The sequence below is a fragment of the Thalassophryne amazonica genome, chromosome 7 (assembly GCF_902500255.1).
Source record: "Thalassophryne amazonica chromosome 7, fThaAma1.1, whole genome shotgun sequence".
Classification (NCBI taxonomy): Eukaryota; Metazoa; Chordata; class Actinopteri; order Batrachoidiformes; family Batrachoididae; genus Thalassophryne; species Thalassophryne amazonica.
Genome location: NC_047109.1, coordinates 105,483,293 through 105,504,729, shown reverse-complemented (window position 1 = coordinate 105,504,729; position 21,437 = coordinate 105,483,293). Strand labels below are relative to the sequence as shown.

General features: G+C 40.4%; 1 protein-coding gene and 1 long non-coding RNA gene across 4 annotated transcripts in view; both read right to left on the bottom strand.

The window, feature by feature from the left end:
* Positions 1-21,437, bottom strand: part of cobl (cordon-bleu WH2 repeat protein) — a 166,016-nt gene that overhangs the window by 133,105 nt on the left and 11,474 nt on the right. The window lies entirely within an intron of this gene.
* On the bottom strand, positions 17,441-17,633 carry LOC117514709. The gene is made up of 2 exons (XR_004561941.1): positions 17,603-17,633; positions 17,441-17,570 (listed from the first exon to the last, which is right to left on the bottom strand). It is a non-coding gene; the product is annotated as an uncharacterized LOC117514709 (long non-coding RNA).

The window sequence follows — 21,437 nt, the reverse complement described above, 5'->3', positions numbered from 1 at the left end:
GCACCGTGTTCGTCAGCTTCACACGCTGTGGGTGAGGTGAGGAATACGCATCCAAAGTTCTGTTCTCTGATTGGTTATCGCGACCAGCGTGAACTATAGGATGGCCGTCATACTACAGTGCCCATGATGCATTGCATTTCCTTTTCTGGTGGCCATTTTAAAACATAGATCGACTCTGTCACGTAAAATTGTTTTGTTACAGTAAATTAATTGAGATCCTACCGGTATATTTTTCATTTATAAGTCGCACCGGAGTATAGGTCGCACCCCCGGCCAAAACATGTAAAAAAGTGCGACTTATAGTCCGGAAAATACGGTATATATGAATGAAATCAATGTTCGAGTTCCATATCTGGTTATTCACTAATGATGGAGAATAACTGGTAAGATTTCAAGATCACACAGCAGGTGCTCTGAGATACCAGTTGGACTACAGTGTTTCCACTAAAGCAATAAATTTTCATCTGACTGAAAATTTTGCCTGGCAAAAATCAATGCCAGAAATTCCCTAAAATGTGGCGTAGTGGGGGCACACACTGTTTTTTCCTCAATAAATACAATAAACACATTATACAGCATACAAATCAATTCTAAATAGCCTCTAAGGAGAGACAGACAAAGCACAAAAAGAATGCAAAACCTGAACATAAAGGTACATAAAAGGGTGGTGGGGGTGGGGTGTAGTCTTGATTCTGGGGGGGTCTGGCGGTGCTCCCCCATAACATTTTTTAAAGAAAATTCAAATTTTGTGTATTCTGGTGAATTTTAATGGGTATGAAGCCCTCTGAATCAAATAAAACTCACTTCAATCTGTGAAGTAAAAACACAGTATTGATGATGGGGGGTCTGGGGGTTCTCCCCCACAATTTTTTTTAAAAGGGCAAGTTAAATTTTGTATATTCTGGTGAATTTTAATGGGTATTAAGCCCTCTGAAACAAAGAAAACTTACTTCAAACTATGGGGGGTCTGGGGGATCTCCCCCAGAATTTTATTTAAAAAAGCAAGTCAAATTTTGTATATTCTGGTGAATTTTAATGGGTATGAAGCCCTCTGAAACAAAGGAAACTCACTTCAAACTATGGGGGTCTGGGGGATCTCCCACAGAATTTTTTTAAAAGAGCAAGTCAAATTTTGTATATTCTGGTGAATTTTAATGAGTATGAAGCCCACTGAAACAAAGAAAAGTCACTTCAATCTGTGAAGTAAAAACACACTATTGATTATGGGGGGTCTGGGGGTCCTCCCCCAGAATTTTTTTTAAAGTGCAAGTCAAATTTTGTATATTCTGCTGAATTTTAATGGGTATGAAGTCTTCTGAAACAAAGAAAACGTACTTCAAACTGTCAAGTAAAAATTCTTTGTCTTCTGTAGTATTTTGATTTGTTCTAATCCGGTGAATGCACCAAATGGGTGCTGTGTTGCTGTACAGTCAATAAAATACAAAATTAGGGCCTAAAGCAACTGACAACGTTGTTCTGCTGTGCACAAAGTAACACTGTCACCAGTTTTGAAAACGCATGCGCAGAGAAACTCAAAACTGGCTTATTCACATTTAATCTGTAAAATGCTCTCACTCCTAAAACAAACTGGGGCTGCAACTAACGATTATTTTAGTAATCGATTAATCTTTTTTCTTGTTTGTTTTTTTTAACTTGTGAGTTTTGCCATTATTTCATGAAGTGAGTTATTAAAAGGACTTTATCACGCAACATCAACGTTTGTCCTTGTAATAAAGTTATGATGTTATATTCTCGTCAAAAACATACCTTGAATAATGTTTTGTTTTATTTTGAGAGATTTCCATCAGGTTTCATTCGATTATGAACATTTTTAGATGCCTACAGAAACTCTCAACCACTGACAACATATTACAGCAAGAGTCCACAAAAGTATTTTAAAGGCCTGACTAAAGTGTAATATGTGATCTTTAATAAGTTATTTTCATGAAAAAGACACAAATGTGCAATTTACTGCATTTTATTTTTTTGTGTAAAAACACAGCTTAGATGTGGTTTGACCAAAACAAATTGTCATTAAACTTAACCAGTTGTATATAATTCTCGTTTTACATTACTTAGTCCACATGTCCCTCCCTCCGCAGTCCACGCTGACATTGCTGCTGTTTTGATTAGCGCAGAATGGGATGTTGCTTTGACAGTGAGACTATCATATTTCGGCGTATTGATTTATTCTGCCTAACAGAAACTTGGTTACAGCAGGATGAATATGTTAGTTTAAATGAGTCAACACCCCCGAGTCACACTAACTGTCAGAATGCTCGTAGCACGGGCCGGGGCGGAGGATTAGCAGCAATCTTCCATTCCAGCTTATTAATTAATCAAAAACCTAGACAGAGCTTTAATTCATTTGAAAGCTTGTCTCTTAGTCTTGTCCATCCAAATTGGAAGTCCCAAAAACCAGTTTTATTTGTTATTATCTATCGTCCACCTGGTCGTTACTGTGAGTTTCTCTGTGAATTTTCAGACCTTTTGTCTGACTTAGTGCTTAGCTCAGATAAGATAATTATAGTGGGCGATTTTAACATCCACACAGATGCTGAGAATGACAGCCTCAACACTGCATTTAATCTATTATTAGACTCTATCGGCTTTGCTCAAAAAGTAAATGAGTCCACCCACCACTTTAATCATATTTTAGATCTTGTTCTGACTTATGGTATGGAAATAGAAGACTTAACAGTATTCCCTGAAAACTCCCTTTTGTCTGATCATTTTTAATAACATTTACATTTACCCTGATGGACTACCCTGCAGTGGGGAATAAGTTTCATTACACTAGAAGTCTTTCAGAAAGCGCTGTAACTAGGTTTAAGGATATGATTCCTTCTTTATGTTCTCTAATGTCATATACCAACACAGAGCAGAGTAGCTACCTAAACTCTGTAAGGGAGTTAGAGTATCTTGTCAAAAGTTTTACATCCTCATTGAAGACAACTTTGGATGCTGTAGCTCCTCTGAAAAAGAGAGCTTTAAATCAGAAGTGTCTGACTCCGTGGTATAACTCACAAACTCGTAGCTTAAAGCAGATAACCCGTAAGTTGGAGAGGAAATGGCGTCTCACTAATTTAGAAGATCTTCACTTAGCCTGGAAAAAGAGTTTGTTGCTCTATAAGAAAGCCCTTCGTGAAGCTAGGACATCTTTCTACTCATCACTAATTGAAGAAAATAAGAACAACCCCAGGTTTCTTTTCAGCACTGTAGCCAGGCTGACAAAGAGTCAGAGCTCTATTGAGCTGAGTATTCCATTAACTTTAACTAGTAATGACTTCATGACTTTCTTTGCTAACAAAATTTTGACTATTAGAGAAAAAATTACTCATAACCATCCCAAAGATGTATCGTTATCTTTGGCTGCTTTCAGTGATGCCGGTATTTGGTTAGACTCTTTCTCTCCGATTGTTCTGTCTGAGTTATTTTCATTAGTTACTTCATCCAAACCATCAACATGCTTATTAGACCCCATTCCTGCCAGGCTGCTCAAGGAAGTCCTACCATTATTTAATGCTTCAATCTTAAATATGATCAATCTATCTTTGTTAGTTGGTTATGTACCACAGGCCTTTAAGGTGGCAGTAATTAAACCATTACTTAAAAAGCCATCACTTGACCCAGCTATCTTAGCTAATTATAGGCCAATCTCCAACCTTCCTTTTCTCTCAAAGATTCTTGAGAGGGTAGTTGTAAAACAGCTAACTGATCACCTGCAGAGGAATGGTCTATTTGAAGAGTTTCAGTCAGGTTTTAGAATTCATCATAGTACAGAAACAGCATTAGTGAAGGTTACAAATGATCTTCTTATGGCTTCGGACAGTGGACTTATCTCTGTGCTTGTTCTGTTGGACCTCAGTGCTGCTTTTGATACTGTTGACCATAAAGTTTTATTACAGAGATTAGAGCATGTCATAGGTATTAAAGGCATTGCGCTGCGGTGGTTTGAATCATATTTGTCTAATAGATTACAGTTTGTTCATGTAAATGGGGAATCTTCTTCACAGACTAAAGTTAATTATGGAGTTCCACAAGGTTCTGTGCTAGGACCAATTTTATTCACTTTATACATGCTTCCCTTGGGCAGTATTATTAGACGGTATTGCTTAAATTTTCATTGTTACGCAGATGATACCCAGCTTTATCTATCCATGAAGCCAGAGGATACGCACCAATTAGCTAAACTGCAGGATTGTCTTACAGACATAAAGACATGGATGACCTCTAATTTCCTGCTTTTAAACTCAGATAAAACTGAAGTTATTGTACTTGGCCCCACAAATCTTAGAAGCATGGTGTCTAACCAGATCGTTACTCTGGATGGCATTTCCCTGATCTCTAGTAATACTGTGAGAAATCTTGGAGTTATTTTTGATCAGGATATGTCATTCAAAGCGCATATTAAACAAATATGTAGGACTGCCTTTTTGCATTTACGCAATATCTCTAAAATCAGAAAGGTCTTGTCTCAGAGTGATGCTGAAAAACTAATTCATGCATTTATTTCCTCTAGGCTGGACTATTGTAATTCATTATTATCAGGTTGTCCTAAAAGTTCCCTAAAAAGCCTTCAGTTGGTTCAGAATGCTGCAGCTAGAGTACTGACGGGGACTAGCAGGAGAGAGCATATCTCACCCGTGTTGGCCTCCCTTCATTGGCTTCCTGTTAATGCTAGAATAGAATTTAAAATTCTTCTTCTTACTTATAAGGTTTTGAATAATCAGGTCCCATCTTATCTTAGGGACCTCGTAGTACCATATTACCCCATTAGAGCGCTTCGCTCTCAGACTGCGGGCTTACTTGTAGTTCCTAGGGTTTGTAAGAGTAGAATGGGAGGCAGAGCCTTCAGCTTTCAGGCTCCTCTCCTGTGGAACCAGCTCCCAATTCAGATCAGGGAGACAGATACCCTCTCTACTTTTAAGATTAGGCTTAAAACTTTCCTTTTCGCTAAGGCTTATAGTTAGGGCTGGATCGGGTGACCCTGGACCATCCCTTGGTTATGTTGCTTTAGACGTAGACTGTGTTTCATAATTATTGTATGGCCTTGCCTTGCAATGTGGAGCGCCTTGGGGCAACTGTTTGTTGTGATTTGGCGCTATACAAGAAAAAAGTTGATTGATTGATTGATTTCGGCCCCAAAACACGCATGACACCACGTGAGCACGTGTATGTGTGGTTAAATTTTCCAAATGACGGAAATCCGTCGCGGTGACGGAGAACTTTAACCCATGCACTACAGTATCATAGGCCTGGCAGGCCACCAGGACAACAAAAATCCCTGCCAGGCCAGAAATATTTTGATAAAGTGAACAAAAGAATACTGAAAAAAAAAAAAAAAAGACATTAAATTGGATGTAAATAATTATTTCATTGCATCCACAGCCTGTTGATTCTGGTATTCTCACATGCAAACAATCGATTGTGGAGGATATGCTAGCTTTATAGTGATTTGACAGAAGATTAATTGTGTAATTATTGTTACCAACAGTAGTGTTAGCAAAATGTCGTTTTAAATAGTTTAGTATAACTCATTAATAAATGTCTCTTTTTTCAAATGAAAAAAAAAGATAAATTTCAAATACACATTTATTTGTAAAAGCCAACACACGTTACAGTAGCGTGTGTGCTGATTTAAATAAACTGGCAACCAATGAAAGACTCATTTTTCCGACAATGCCTTAATGCCCATAATGATATTTTTTCTCTGTAAAAATGACAGAGGTGCCGTTAATATCAATAACTATCCAGAATTAGTTGTTTATGAGTAAAACTATAAATGAAAAGTGTGTTGCACTTCCTTTCTCCTCCACACTGACCGTCTTTTTGCATGTTGAAAGTAAATGACTCTTTCTTTCTTCCTTTGGGGCAACAGCAGCCGGCTCGTTCCGCTCTCTTCTGTTGAGGAAAGACTGAGCTCATAGCCGTCTGACTACGTAAGACAGAAGCTCTGGCTCATTGTTCTTTTTTGGGTTTGTGATCGCTTTTGATTTTACACAGAAGCCTCGACGGTGCTTAAACTTGAAACTGGCTTATCAGTAGCCAACAGTACTAAAAGTTAGCACTCAGCGGTTACCTGTAACTTCCGCTAAACTTTTTTGCGGTTTATCTGTTTAGCATTATAAAAGTTAGCTTTTCAGTTAGCGGATTAGCGGTTATCAAAGCTAACCTTTTGGTTAGCTGTGCCCACCACTGCAGCCAGGTGATATGTGGGTATCTCTTGGCTTTTTCCATTTGTTGGCGTCCTCAACACTGATGTACCTGCACACTGGATCATGCACAGAGATTGCAGTGTCATAACTAACACTCCTTCACAATACAATTAGTTTTCCTCAATAAAGTCTCCCTAAGTAACATACATTTGAGATGTTTCTGTGTAGGCTCTCAGTTGTCCAGGTGGGTTCCATAGTAGAGAAGCTTGAATCTTCAACTGGACTGGGTTGCTTGACGTCCTCACGTCAAGCAACCCAGTCCAGTCGAAGATTCAAGCTTCTCTACTATACATTTGAGATACAAACATTCAAGCAGTAGCCAAGGGTCCTCTACAGAAACCACTCACAAAGACACCCAGGCACTGCCTTAGGTCAAAACAAGTCAAGCAATCATACAGTAACATGAGAACCAGATGTGTTACTTAAAGCTGATGAATAGTACTACACAAGTGTAAGTCAGCTGGGTGAAGTAATTATTCAAATTCTGTCCAATTATATTTCTGGAGTTGGCTTTTCAAACTGAGTGAGGTTTATTTCATGGTGATTTCTATTTATGCTTTTAGGTTTGTTTATATCTTGTTCTGATTTCAGGGTACTGTTATTCATAGATATGTTTTTTTTTAAGTGTAAAAGCACTTTTCTACACCAGAACGTGCTCTGTAAATAAAGTTTATTATTATCATCATCATCATGCAGGGGTTGTGGCCAAGTGGTTAGTGCACTTGGTTTCAGTGTGGAAGGTTCACGGTTCAAACACCACCTCTGTCACATTTCTCCATGTAATGTGGAGTTACGTCAGGAAGGGCATCCGGCGTAAAACCTGTGCCAATTCAACATGCAGCTCCACCTTGGATTTCCTGTGGCGACCCTGAGTGCAAACAACGGAGCAGCCAAAGGGACTTAGTTTAGATCATCATCATCTCAAGGACCCTCAAGGCTTGGACCTACATCCTCCTGCAAAAGTATCAGCATTGCCAAACACCTTTGTCCAACATCCTTCAATAAGTACTAGTAGTAATAGTAATAGTTATAAGATATACAGGAGGAGCTGAGTTCACCACTTAGAGAAAAATCAACTGAATTTTTTAAAAACAAGATAATCATAAATTTAATATCACAAGAGTAAAAACATTCATTTTCCTGAATCATACTGTGAAATATGAATTATGGTCTCTCTGGCACATAAGTAGACGCCAGCAACAAATTTGTGAGCATGTGTTATCACCAACTTCAACATGCGAACACACAAACACACGTGTGCGCTTCACACAAACTGCATTTGCACACTTGACATTTCACCCCTCTTGAGCACTGAACACAGAATGAAACACATCCTGCACATTCAGCCACTCCCCTCACACTGTCCTTCTACTTAGCCGGCATAGCTCTTGGGTGTCATGGTGTCCCCATGCCAACACATATTTACACAACTTGACTGTAGACCAGTGCAGCTGTGGCTTTTGGTTTTACACATACAAAAAGATAGATGACCAGAGAAAACCAGAAATATGAAGTGAAGTTGACACAAAAAAAGGTGAGGACAGAAATCAGAAAAAGCTTCAGAGTTTGAGGGGAAATCTGAGCCTTGTAAAACATTTGTTTGCAGTTGCTAAGCGTGCAGCTTCGTAATTCAGCATATGCCTTGATGCTCATGTTACCAACCATATGAACTCCACCCAAGGACAGAATTCATGAGCAAGTGTCACAGAGTAAACTAGCTCAACGGTATTCCAACCTGACCTACAGTATTATGTGTTCAGCCTTGGAGATATGGAATAGTCGAACACCAATATCATATTTAGTACAAAGATTCAAAGTTTTTAAAATATTTTAGATAAAAACCCATGGTGAAACACACTGATTAAAATTGTGCATTACGATGCTGTTCAGGGTGTTTTAAAGATCTGATGTGAAGCAAAGTACGTTGGAAATGTATGGACAAATAAATGCAGAATTTTGTTCAAGCTATTGAAACTTTTGGATCTGGATACATATGGAATAAGTCATCTCTGATCAATTAATTGGATGTAGATGTCAAAAATTACCAAAGATTTACAGTTATATGTAAAACAAGAATGACACATGCTCATCTTTATTTTGTGCCCGTTTTATTTTTTTATTACATTAATACATAGAATGAGTTAAAGTAAAATGACAAGTAAATGTGATTTAGAGCAGCAAAGATTAATTGTTTATTAATCTACCACAAAATTAATCACCAACTATTTTGATAATAAATCGCTTTCAGTCCCCTTTTTAATGTCTAAATCATCTGATTCCACCTTTTTAAATGTAGTTTCTTTACTCCTCTGATAGCAAAGTGAATATCTTTGGGTTGGCACCAAGAAATTTGAAGATGTCATCTTGGGCTTCAGAAAACAATGATCAATGATTTTACCTTCTATTCGCACTCTGCGTTCTTTCCATTTGTATGTGTATCCATTTTCTGAAAGCTTACGGATATGGATGACATGGAGCGGTACCACGGGAAATCATAGGGGCAGGGGAGCCAATAATTCACACGAAACACAACCCTAGGAAAATGGCCACGATGAGGACAGTTAATAGTGGTGGAATTTTATATACAGTGGTCCCTCGTTTATCGCGGGAGTTATGTTCTAAAAATAGCCCGCAATAGGCGAAATCCGCAAAGTAGACAGTGTTATTTTTTACAATTATTATAGATGTTTTAAGGCTGTAAAACCCCTCACTACACACTTTATACACTTTTCTCAAACAGGCATTAACATTTTCTCACTTTTCTCTTGTGTGTAAACAGTCTCAAAGTTCAAACCTTAGTAGAAAAATAAGACCAACCTGTTTTCCGGCCCAAATATTTGTTTGAGAAATAAAAATAGAACGTTTTCGTATAAATAATTATGATGGCTTTTAGAACTAACAAATTTAATTTTAACAATCAACCTACGAGGTTGGACACATAAGAAATTATTAATAGTGACTGACCAGTATTTCACAGTTCCTCTGATCGCGCCTCTTCGTCGTGGCGCCGCGCCACTGAAGGCCTCGCTGCAGGTGTCTTTTTCCGAGTGAAGAACACAGTTATGAGTAGTTGTTGGCGCTCTTTTTCTTCTGGGCGAGAAGATTCTTATAAACAGACACGCAGAACACAATGCACATACTCTCCCTTCGTGGTGCCGCAACCTGCCTGCTTGAACAGGAAGCAGAACACAATGCGGTTTAAAAAAAAAAAAAAAAAAAGCATGCAAAATTGGACAAAAAAATCCACAAAACTGCGAGGCCGCGAAAGGTGAACCGCGTTATAGCGAGGGACCACTGTACTGGCTTTTCGTCAAGTATTTACTGGTCGCACAGACCACCTCTGTTCAAAAGGGTGCCTACACTCATTTCTTTTGTGGTAGAAACATTAAGACTTCTTCAACCTTCCCTGATTGACATTGTCAGAAACGTTGCCGATAGCCTGTAGTGCCCTCTACTGGACGTTTTGCTAAACACTGGTGCCAATTTAGAGAACATACAGAAGTATGTGGGCAAGTGGTTAGTGCGCTTGGTTTCAGTGCGGAAGATTCCCAGTTCAAACCTCACCCCTGCGACATCGCTGCATGTAATGTGGAGTTGAACCAGGAAAGGCGGATTTGCTGTGGCAACCCCGAGTGAAAACAAGGCAGCAGCCGAAGAGACTTTTACTGACAGAAGTATGTGGGCAGTGACAGTTACATTGTTTGAAATGTAGAGATAGATTTACATATGTAAATGGAATATAAATGAGCTTTGAAGGGGAAACTAATCAACAGATTAACCTATAAAGAAAATAATCGGAAATTGCAACCATAAACAGCACAGTTCAAAAATAAATGTCACATAGTTTGGAGTATATACTATAAGTTCACTGTATCAAAGGATAATATGCATTTATAAATTTCTGCTTTTAACAATTTGTTTCAATGTCAATCCCAAATCATTTTAGTTTTCTGCTACTAAAACAACAAGGCTGTATCTTCTACACAATCTGCTCAAAAGGAGTGCAAATAGTCCCACCATTATGTATACGTGGAAGGAACCAATCCAAAAAACAACATCAATAACCACAGCATATCTCAGCTGCTTAAATCAGTCGTCACTTAGGTTAGGATATGTGAAGGTTTTACATTCAGGATGAGCTGTGATGAGTGCCGGTTGAGTCACGAACTGGAGAGTCAGTTTCGCACCTACTTGAGAAAACCTCTTAATACCACCCCTCCGTTTTTGCCAGGCCATTTTACTCATCTACTCGACACAGTCATCTGCCCAGCCGCTTCTGACCAGTCACATATTTTGTATGCATGTAATCCCATGGTGGAAAAAAAAAAATCTTGCAACAATAAAAACAAAGTACCCTACTGAAATTAAAACCCATATTTGCTCTCACTTAGACCTTATTGAAGCAAACAGTCTGGTCCTAACTATTTGGGCAGTGACCATTTTGTAAGTTTCCCTCTGTACACCATCACAAAAGTGATTACATGAAACAAACACAAGCAATTACAGTCATTTTTACACAGCCTCCAGTGCCCGAGGCTTTAATATAAGGATTATTTTTCATACAAATAATAATGTTGACAGTCAGTGTCTTTAGACAAGTCAGGGGATGAACACATGAACATTATTACGCAAAATGCAATATAGAAACTTCTTGCAGAATGTTCAGGATGTGGAAATTGTAGATCCTCAAGACAGCTGTTGAATATTTCAAGCGATATTGTTCCATAATTTAAACTTTGTGCAAGACTTTTTTGTACTATATGAGGAAACATGACACTAATCTACCATGACCGTGAAACCATGATTTGCATGAACCATGAGCAAGGTGTACCATTACACCCCTGACGGAGGCTCACAATGATGGTTGAGTTACTGTGGACGATCAGGTCCTAAATGGTTTTTAAAGCATAGTTGTTGCATTTTGTCAAAAAACTAGCATTACAACTGCACACCAACTCCAGACTGTTTTTTGTTTTGATTTTTTTTTTCAAGGATTTAGAATCATTTGTTGTCAGTGATTCAGATGAACAGCTCATCGAATAAGTTAAGGATCTGCTATTCTCACTGGATTCTCACTTGCTATTTAAATCTCCTGGGTGGCACAAATGAGAGAACAGATGATGGACTCTGCGGTGCCACAAACCTCTTATGGCTGGAGATAAAGAAGAAATGGTCCACAACAGGGTGGAAGGGTGGAGTTCTACACAAGAAAATAAAGGATGGATAGCTGGAATGCAGAAGCACAACTGCAGGAAATAATAATTAGCCTGTTCTCTATTCCCTAAACTCCTGTTTTAATTAGGGAGAGAAACCTCCTGGGCAAACACTTTCTGAAATGTTTTCTGAACAACATTTTTACTAAATAGTTATTTCAGTTTTTAAAAACACATTTCCTTAATATTACATAACTTTAAAAATGTGCAGTACCACAAGCTTAATGTACAGTGCATCTGGAAATTATTCACAGCACTTCACTTTTTTCACATTTTATGTTACAACCTTATTCCAAAATGGATAAAATTCTTTTGTTTCCCCTCAAAATTCTACACAGAATACCCCATAATGACAATGTGATTTTTTTTTAGGCTTTTTGCAATTTAAAAAAAATATTAAAAAAAACAGCAACATGGCTCCCCATCCAACCTGATGGAGCTTGAGAGGTGCTGCAAAAAGGAGTAGGCAAAACTGCCCAATTATAGGCGCACCAAGCTTGTGGCATCATATTCAAGAAGACCTGAGGCTGTAATTGCTGCCAAAGGTGCATCAACAAAGTACTAAGCAAAGGGTGTGAATACTTACGTACACGTGATTTTAGTTTTTTATTTCTAAACAAACTGCAAAAATAATAATTAAAAAAACCCTTTTTCATGTGGTGTTGTGAGTAGAATTTTGAAGGAAAAAATAAATTTACTCCATTTTGGAATAAGACTAACATAAAATGTCAAAAAGTGAAGCACTATGAATACTTTCTGAATGCACTGTAAATGCGGTCAGCTGACCTGTGCTAAGCAAAATGAATAATACTCCAGTCTGAGTGATTTTAAGAAGCAGAATTGTTTTCTCCGATAAGGTGACCTTTCACAAAGCAAGTCACAACCAGCCGTATCACCTTGAGCTTCAACAACTTTCTCTTTTATCAAAGGACACAAAACTAAACATGAGCGGTTTGAAAAGACTAATGATTTTGTTCTGAGGGTTTAAAAGTTCACATTTGCTCAAAGAATTTCTATAAACATTTGTTGCTACATTGCTGACACTGTGACAGTTTGTGTACTTTTTACTCAAACGCAGAACACAGCAGGTGATTTTACAGAGTTTAAATCTGGAAACTTTTAATCAAAGCCCATCCATTATCTCTGGCCTTAGCAGTGTTTGTGCATGTCAGCTGGCATTGAGTCCATCCAATGTGGACACACATACAGTCTGTCTGTCCTCCTACAAATCCACATACCACAGGGACTAACATATGACAGCAGGTTTCCAGAAATAACTGTGTGCAGCCCTGAAACAGCTGCACAGTAAACGTGCACACAGTGCTCACAGATACGATCCAAGCTGGTGCACCGACACACCGGGCGAAGCAGTGCGCCAACCATATAAAACACGCCTGATAACAGCGGAGCCTGAACGAAACAAAAACCGCCAGAACACACACTGAAAATGTAAAAAACATGTTTAATTTCTCTATGTATATCAAGTAAGTTCCAATTTATTTATCTGGAACAGCAGTACTTAGTGTACACAACAGAGACAGAATAATTATGTTCTGGCTTTGCAACAAACACTAACTTCAAAAACTAAGGGGACTTTGGTAACTGTCAACAACACGTGGTTTAAGTAAGGAAATGTGAATAAAAGCAGAACTTTTTAGTGAAGATAACTAAGTGTCCAACTGCGCCTTGTCACCAATCCTGTTTGTGATATTCATGGACAGGATATCGAGGTGTAGTCGGGGGGAGGAGGGTTTCCAGTCTGGTGGGCTCAGGGTCTCATCACTGCTTTTTGCAGATGATGTGGTCCTGTTGCCTTCATCGGCCGGTGACCTCCAACACTCACTGGATCGGTTCGCAGCCGAGTGTGAAGCGGCTGGGATGAGGATCAGCATCTCTAAATCTGTGGCCATGGTTGTCAGCAGGAAATCGATGGCTTGCCTACTCCAGGTAGGGAATATGGTCTTGCCCTAAGTGAAGAAGTTCAAGTACCTCGGGGTCTTGTTCACGAGTGAGGGGACAATGGAGCGTGAGATTGGCCAGAGAATTGATGCAGCAGGGGCGGTGTTGCATTCGCTCTACCATACTGTTGTGACGAAAAGGTAGCTCAACCAAAAGACGAAGCTCTCGATCTACTGGTCAATCTTCATTCCTACTCTCACGTACGGTCATGAGGGTTGGGTCATGACCGATAGAACTAGATCGCGGGCAAAAGCGGCTGAAATGGGCTTCCTTAGGAGGGTGGCTGGTGTCTTCCTTAGAGATAAGGTGTGAAGTTTGGTCATCCGTGGGGAGCTCGGAGTACAGCCACTGCTCCTCCTTTGAGAGGAGCTCACTGAGGCGGTTCAGGCATCTGGTAAGGATGCTTCCTGGGCGCCTCCCTAGGGAGGTGTTCCAGGCACGTCCATCTGGGAGGAGGCCCCAGACAAGACCCAGGACTAGGTGGAGAGATTATATCTCCACACTGGCCTGGGAACGCCTCGGGATCCCCAGTCAGAGGTGGTTAATGTGGCCCAGGAAAGGGAAGTCTGGGGTCCCCTGCTAGAGCTGTTGCCCCGTGACGCAGTCCCGGATAAGCAGTTGAAGATGAGTGATGAGTGTTAGCAACTGTCAGAAAAACCACAGTCCTAATGTTTAACAGAACTAAAACACAGACGGAATAAAGTTCAACAATCTGTGAAACGAAGTCTGATGCTGACTTTCAACCAAAATCATAGTCACGCCAATAACCCAAAGCTAATTATTGTCATACGTAAATATGAAAATTAAAACTCGAAAGATATGGATTTTGGGAGGGCTCATACCTCTACCGCTATTAGGGAGTAAAAACAATTTACCATACTGATATATACATAACGTGTGATATAAAGTTTGTACAAATAGTACATAAAAGTACACATCAAAAGTTAAAATTCATAATAATTAAAGCCATAGTAATACTAATTACGCAATTGGTACATAAAACACAAATCCAAAGTTAAAATAATAGATAGAACAAACAAAAAAAAAAAAACATAAAATGCAACTGATACAATAGCACATAAAAGCACACCACCTCAACTAAAAATCATAACAATACCTAAAATCCATAATAACACCAATCTTACCTGTCTTTAAAAACACTGACACCGGCGAGTTAATGACATGGTTTGGTAAACTGTTCCACAAGGTGACAATTCTATTGCTAAAAAAAAAAAATTTCTGATGTTCAATCTTGACCTTTGATCAGGATATGTCCTTCAATGCGCATATTAAGCAAATATGTAGGACTGCTTTTTTGCATTTGCGCAATATCTCTAAAATAAGAAAGGTCTTGTCTCAAAGTGATGCTGAAAAACTAATTCATACATTTATTTCCTCTAGGCTGGACTATTGTAATTCATTATTATCAGCTTGTCCTAAAGTTCCCTGAAAAGCCTTCAGTTAATTCAAAATGCTGCAGCTAGAGTACTGACGGGGACTAGAAGGAGAGAGCATATTTCACCCATATTGGCCTCTTTTCATTGGCTTCCTGTTAATTCTAGAATAGAATTTAAAATTCTTCTTACTTATAAGGTTTTGAATAATCAGTTCCCATCTTATCTTAGGGACCTCATACTTTAGTACCATATTACCCCAATAGAACGCTTCGCTCTCAGACTGCAGGCTTACTTGTAGTTCCTAGGGTTTTTAAGAGTAGAATGGGAGGCAGAGCCTTCAGCTTTCAGGCTCCTCTCCTGTGGAACCAGCTCCCAATTCAGATTAGGGAGACAGACACCCTCTCTACTTTTAAGATTAGGCTTAAAACTTTCCTTTTTGCTAAAGCTTATAGTTAGGGCTGGATCAGGTGACGCTGAACCATCCCTTAGTTATGCTGCTATAGATTTAGTCTGCTGGGGGGTTCCCATGATGCACTGAGTGTTTCTTTCTCTTTTTGCTCTGTATGCACCACTCTGCATTTAATCATTAGTGATTGATCTCTGCCACAGCATGTCTTTTTCCTGATTCTCTCCCCTCAGCCCCAACCAGTCCCAGCAGAAGACTGCCCCTCCCTGAGCCTGGTTCTGCTGGAGGTTTCTTCCTGTTAAAAGGGAGTTTTTCCTTCCCACTGTCGCCAAGTGCTTGCTCACAGGGGGTCGTTTTGACCGTTGGGGTTTTTCTGTAATTATTGTATGGCTTTTGCCTTACAATATAAAGCGCCTTGGGGCAACTGTTTGTTGTGATTTGGCGCTATATAAATAAAATTGATTTGATAACCTTTAACATAGTCGAGTGGCCTCTCAGACCAGTATAATCTCTAAATTGGAAAAATTGATTGCAATCAACATTTTTGTGGCAGTTTAATATTTTATATGCTTCAATAAGGTCCCCACAGGTTCTTCTATTTTCAGTGTGCTAAGTCCATAAAAAGGCAATGCTTCTTAACATTTCATCATCAAACTCTTATGACAAAGACATAACTGAGGCTTCATTTTTACAGCTTAAGTATGCTTACGCTTAAGTATGAACTTTATTGTAAATAACTACAAATATTACCAGCAACAGCGTAACCCTACGTCACATTGCCACCACACTGCCTTCACTCAGATTGGCAGTCGCCATGTTGCGTCACTCAGCATCTACATTAAAATAGAATTTTTGCCTATTTTGGCTCCACCTAGCTGGTGGCATGGCGCCCACTTGTCTCGTTACTGTAAAACGCCCACTCTGTTTGAAAATGAATGGCAGTTGCTCACTTTCCCCTCTATCTCTTGTGACTAACATGACTAAGAGCAGCAATATGGTTTCATGCCAAGAAACAGCACTACAGATGCAATGTTTGCTCTGAGAATACTGTTGGAAAAGTACAGAGAACGACAGAAAGAGTTACATTGTGTGTTTGTGGACTTAGAAAAAGCTTATGATAGGGTGCCAAGAGAAGAGTTGTGGTATTATATGAGGAAGTCTGGAGTGGCAGAGAAGTATGTTAGGGTAGTGCAGGACATGTACAAGAATAGTGTGACAGTGGTGAGATGCGCAGTCGGAATGACAGACTCATTCAAGGTGGAGGTGGGATTACACCAAGGATCAGCTCTGAGTCCTTTCTTGTTTGCAGTGGTGATGGACAGGTTGACGGATGAGATCAGACAGGAGTCCCCATGAACTATGATGTTTGCAGATGACATTGTGATCTGTAGTTAGAGTAGAGAGCAAGTTGAGTCTAGACTGGAGAAGTGGAGATATGTTTTGGAGAGAAGGGGAATGAAAGACAGTAGAAGCAAGACTGAGTACATGTGTGTGAATGAGAGGGAGCCCAGTGGAATAGTGCAGTTACAAGGAGTAGAAGTGGTGAAAGTAGATGAGTTTAAATATTTGGGGTCAACTGTTCAAAGTAATGGAGAGTGTGGTAGAGAGGTGAAGAAGAGAGTGCAGGCAGGGTGGAGTGGGTGGAGAAAGGTGGCAGGAGTGATTTGTGACCGAAGAATATCAGCAAGGGTGAAGGGGAAAGTTTACAAAACAGTAGTGAGACCAGCTATGTTGTATGGTTTAGAGACAGTGGCACTAACAAAAAGACAGGAGGCAGAGCTGGAGGTGGCAAAGCTGAAGATGTTGAGATTCTCTTTGGGAGTGACAACAATGGACAAGATTAGGAATGAACATATCAGAGGGACAGCTCAGGTGGGACGGTTTGGAGACAAAGTCAGAGAGGCGAGATTGAGATGGTTTGTGCAGAGGAGGGACCCAGGGTATATAGGGAGAAGGATGCTGAGGATGGAGCCACCAGGCAGGAGGAGAAGAGGGAGACCAAAGAGGAGGTTCATGGATGTGCTGAGAGAGGACATGCAGGTGGTTGGTGTGACAGAGGAAGATACAGAGTGAGATGGAAACGATTGATCTGCTGTGGCGACCCCTAATGGGAACAGCCGAAAGACAAAGAAGAAGAAGAAGAAGAAGCTTACTCAGTAAAACAAGTAAATTGCCCATAAGGGCAAGGGACACAACTGTAAGTTGACTTTTGGCTGTCAGCCCATCTCATTTTTCTTAACTTGTTAACAAAAAATGTTAACTTCTCAAATGAAGAAACAGTTGAGACCTTGCCGCACATTTAAGCAGCTTTTGTCGCCATCTAGTGGGCGATATGAGCATTTCAGGGCTCATGTACATTTCCTACTTCAAACCAAAACTGAGTAAAAAACAACAAAAAAAAAAGACGACATTTGTAAAATGTCAGAAATGTATGATTTTTTTGGCAAGCAGATCTTTGACCTCCCAGTAATGTATAAAAATTTAGATTGAGAGTTTTGCAGCTTTTGAGTTTTAGGACACAGAGGGTTTTGCTGTAAGGGTGGACAGCAATTTCTGTTAACAAGCACGACTTACAGTTGAGAATAAATGTTTTCATCTTGGCAAAAATAATGTGAATACCCATATGTTCAGAAAGGCTTATATCAGCTAATTTTAAATCATCCAACCGATATAATGGTCGTGCTGTAATAAAAATGTATGCAAATGAAACTGTTTGGTAAAGTGACACATTCAGACTGAAGACCTGGTGTGACATCAGCTGGGTTTCATCAATTTCAAGACACATCACTGGGAAAATAAAAATGCTTAATGGGAAAAAAATGGTTTAAGATAAGACAGATAGATGGTGGGTGACAACCTGAGCAAGAGGAGCGATTGAAGCAGCGCTTCACGTTTTTTTCTTGTACACCGGTTTTATGTTTTTGATGTTACAAAATGGGCACTCTGGACAAACATAAAACTCCACAATGTTTGAGGTCTTCTTTCCATCAGACTGCTGCATGTGCTGTATTTTTATTGGACATTTAAAATATGACAGTGTGTAAATGAATCCAGATATCAGCAACCACATGCTGTGTCACTGACGACAACACACAACCTCAAACAGGACAAATTTAACCCATCACAGAGAAGTGGGTGAAAAATCATCTCGAGAAGGAACGTACAGTACAACCTCAGTCCACCATGTTAAAGTAGTACATGCCACACAAATCCTGAAATAGGGAATTATTTTGATAGGGAATGTTGGGTGGAGAGAGTTTCCACCTTTGTAAAAAAAAAAAAAAATTACTGTGTAAGAGTCCATCAGGAAATTAAGAAGGACAGGATCACTTATGTATGTGCATTTTAAAATGCTTTATCTTGGAGTGTATTTTTGGAAAAAGTTAATGAGTGTGTACACTGGAGACACCAACCAATGCCGATATCCACGAATACACACAGGCTCCCCTGTACAGACACACACAGCACATTTAGCAGCCAACAATTATCACTGGGTGTGTGTTGAGAAGAAAATGGTAGTTATTTGTAATTACAAACTGTAATTATCTGCACAATCTGCCCACCTGGTCTTCCTCTGGGCTTTAAGACAAACAGAAAAAAAATTGAGGTTAACACACATAAACACGTATTTAAAGAAACGAATGACCTACCAAGACTGAGGCAGATGCCAGCTCAGACCAGGATGCACACTGGAAGGCTTTCTAACTGTTACTGTTTACAGTTCATGAATGATGATGCACAATGAAGTAAAATCTAATAATATAAGAAACGCACAACCTGCGTGGTAATAAATGACAAAAATGTGTTTGTCATAGTAATGTTGTGCATGGCTGATCATCACACTGTGACCCCAAGTAACCTCACATCATCATGTCGGCCAGAATGCAAGAAATGTACATTATAATATTACGTCAAAGTGCTTTCTGAAGCAATATTTACAAAATATTACTTACTTATTAATTCTGCATCAGTTTCTTTGTTATACCTGCTGGTTCTACAGCTGTGAAACTAAGTAGAACAAGACCAGATTAATCAGAGGACTCTACATAAATAAGCACACATGAGGAGTGAGATGCAAACACGCCGAGTCCAGACATGTAGAAGAAGAAAACACCTGTGTGCCAATTAAGATTGTTGTTTACACTCTGGATGCAAACTACGTAGAAAATATGTCAATTCACAGTCCAATCAGGGTGAGGCTACAGTCAGCCAAAGGCCCGTTCTGCTCTGCTAAAGGCCCGGACGAGGGCTAAAGCCCATGCAGACGGTCGGCGGACCCCGGCCCCTGCGTATCGGCCAGGGCAGGAGGTGTGGTTATCCACCAGAGACATCCCCCTCAAAGTGGACTCCCCCAAGTTACAGGACCGTTACATCGGCCCTTTCAAGATCCAGAAGGTCATCAGTCCAGCCGCAGTGAGGCTTCAGCTGCCGGCCTCACTGCGGATCCATCCTGTATTTCACGTGTCCCGGATTAAACCACATCACACCTCACCCCTCTGTACTCCGGGCCCGGCACCGCCTCCTGCCCGGATCATCGATGGCGAGCCGGCTTGGACTGTACGCCAGCTTTTGGATGTCCGTAGGATGGGCCGGGGCTTCCAGTATTTGGTGGACTGGGAGGGGTACGGACCTGAGGAACGCTCCTGGGTGAAGAAGAGCTTCATCCTGGACCCGGCCCTCCTGGCCGATTTCTACCGCCGCCACCCGGACAAGCCTGGTCGGATGCCAGGAGGCGCCCGTTGAGGGGGGGGTCCTGTTGTGTGGGCCGCCAGAAGAGGAGGTACTGCTGGCCCACCACCAGATGGCGCCCTGTCTGGAGTGCGGGCTCCAGGCACCAGAGGGCGCAGCCGCCTCACAGGAGCAGCAAGGGTGACAGCTGTCACACATCGCCGGCAACAGCTGTTACCAATCACCTGATCGGCAGGGGTATATCAGCAGGACGACGTCTCCACCTCTTTGCCGAGATATCGTTCTACCTGGAAGGTAATAATCTCAGCTGACTGCTTGACAGCAACTTTTGTGATTTTTGTGAGTGATTGCAGACTTTTTCTCCAACAAGAGGTGGAGGTAGCTTCCCTGCCGTGCAGGTTGCTGGGTGCAGACACGCCCACGTTTAATTGTGTTCTTGTTTCTCGCCAGCAGTACCAGGTCCGACACGCGGAGGCAGTGGCCACCTGGGAGTTCGGAACTTGGCGGCTCCAGTATTCCCGGGGTCCTGTGGCGGAGGAAACCATATGGTTCCGGTTCTACTTTGGAGAGGCGTCTCCTATCTTCGAGCCTGCCCACAGACACCATTGTGAATTGGATTTTGTCCATTGTTGTAATTTGTTGTATTTGTTGTGCACGTTCGCAACAGTAAAGTGTTGTTATTTGACCTATTCCATTGTCCGTTCATTTGCGCCCCCTGTTGTGGGTCCGTGTACTTACACTTTCCCAACAAGTATCTGGTTATAAAGAAAACACTCATGTGAAATATCAAGAGAATTAAACCAAATGCTAATTCAGCTCAGAAATGTGCTTTTTGAAAGTATTACTCCTGACTCAAATTGCCACAGGTGAAGACTTGACATTCATCTTCTGCATATTTTTTTTCATAATTATTGTATGGCCTTGCCTTACAATGTGGAGCGCCTTGGGGCAACTGTTTGTTGTGATTTGGCGCTATATAAGAAAAAAGTTGATTGATTGATTTACAACACATCTGCTGTACGGTAGCAGTGAGTGGCCCCAAATCCAGATGTTGCACAAGTGAAAAACTAATGCAGGAAGAGCATTTATTTAAAAAAGAAAAAAGAAAATACTGGATGCTGCTCTGCCAGTCTACAGGAGCAGAAAACATAACTGGTTTTCAAGATTCTACTGAGCTAATCCAAGATCTACATCACGGTATGCAGCTGTCTCATCTTCAGATGGTAATTACAATGTTGTTGTCAGCAACAGCAACTGTTCACCACAGTTATAACTTTGATGTGCACCTGAATAGTCCACAATGTCCGTGCAGTGAAAACTACATTCTGTGCATATCGAAACGCAAAGATAGGTTGCTCAAATTGAAATCTGATGTTGTACAAAAGGGGTGAAGCTATTAGCAAATGTTCCATGATTAGCCACAATACCACCAAGCAACAAGGCTGAACCCTGTGCTATCCTAACTGCCTGTCATATATCTTACACCATTATTTTCCTTTAAGTGTTGCAGATTCACAAGCAAAATAGCTGAAGCCTGAGATTTTTCAAGCCACTG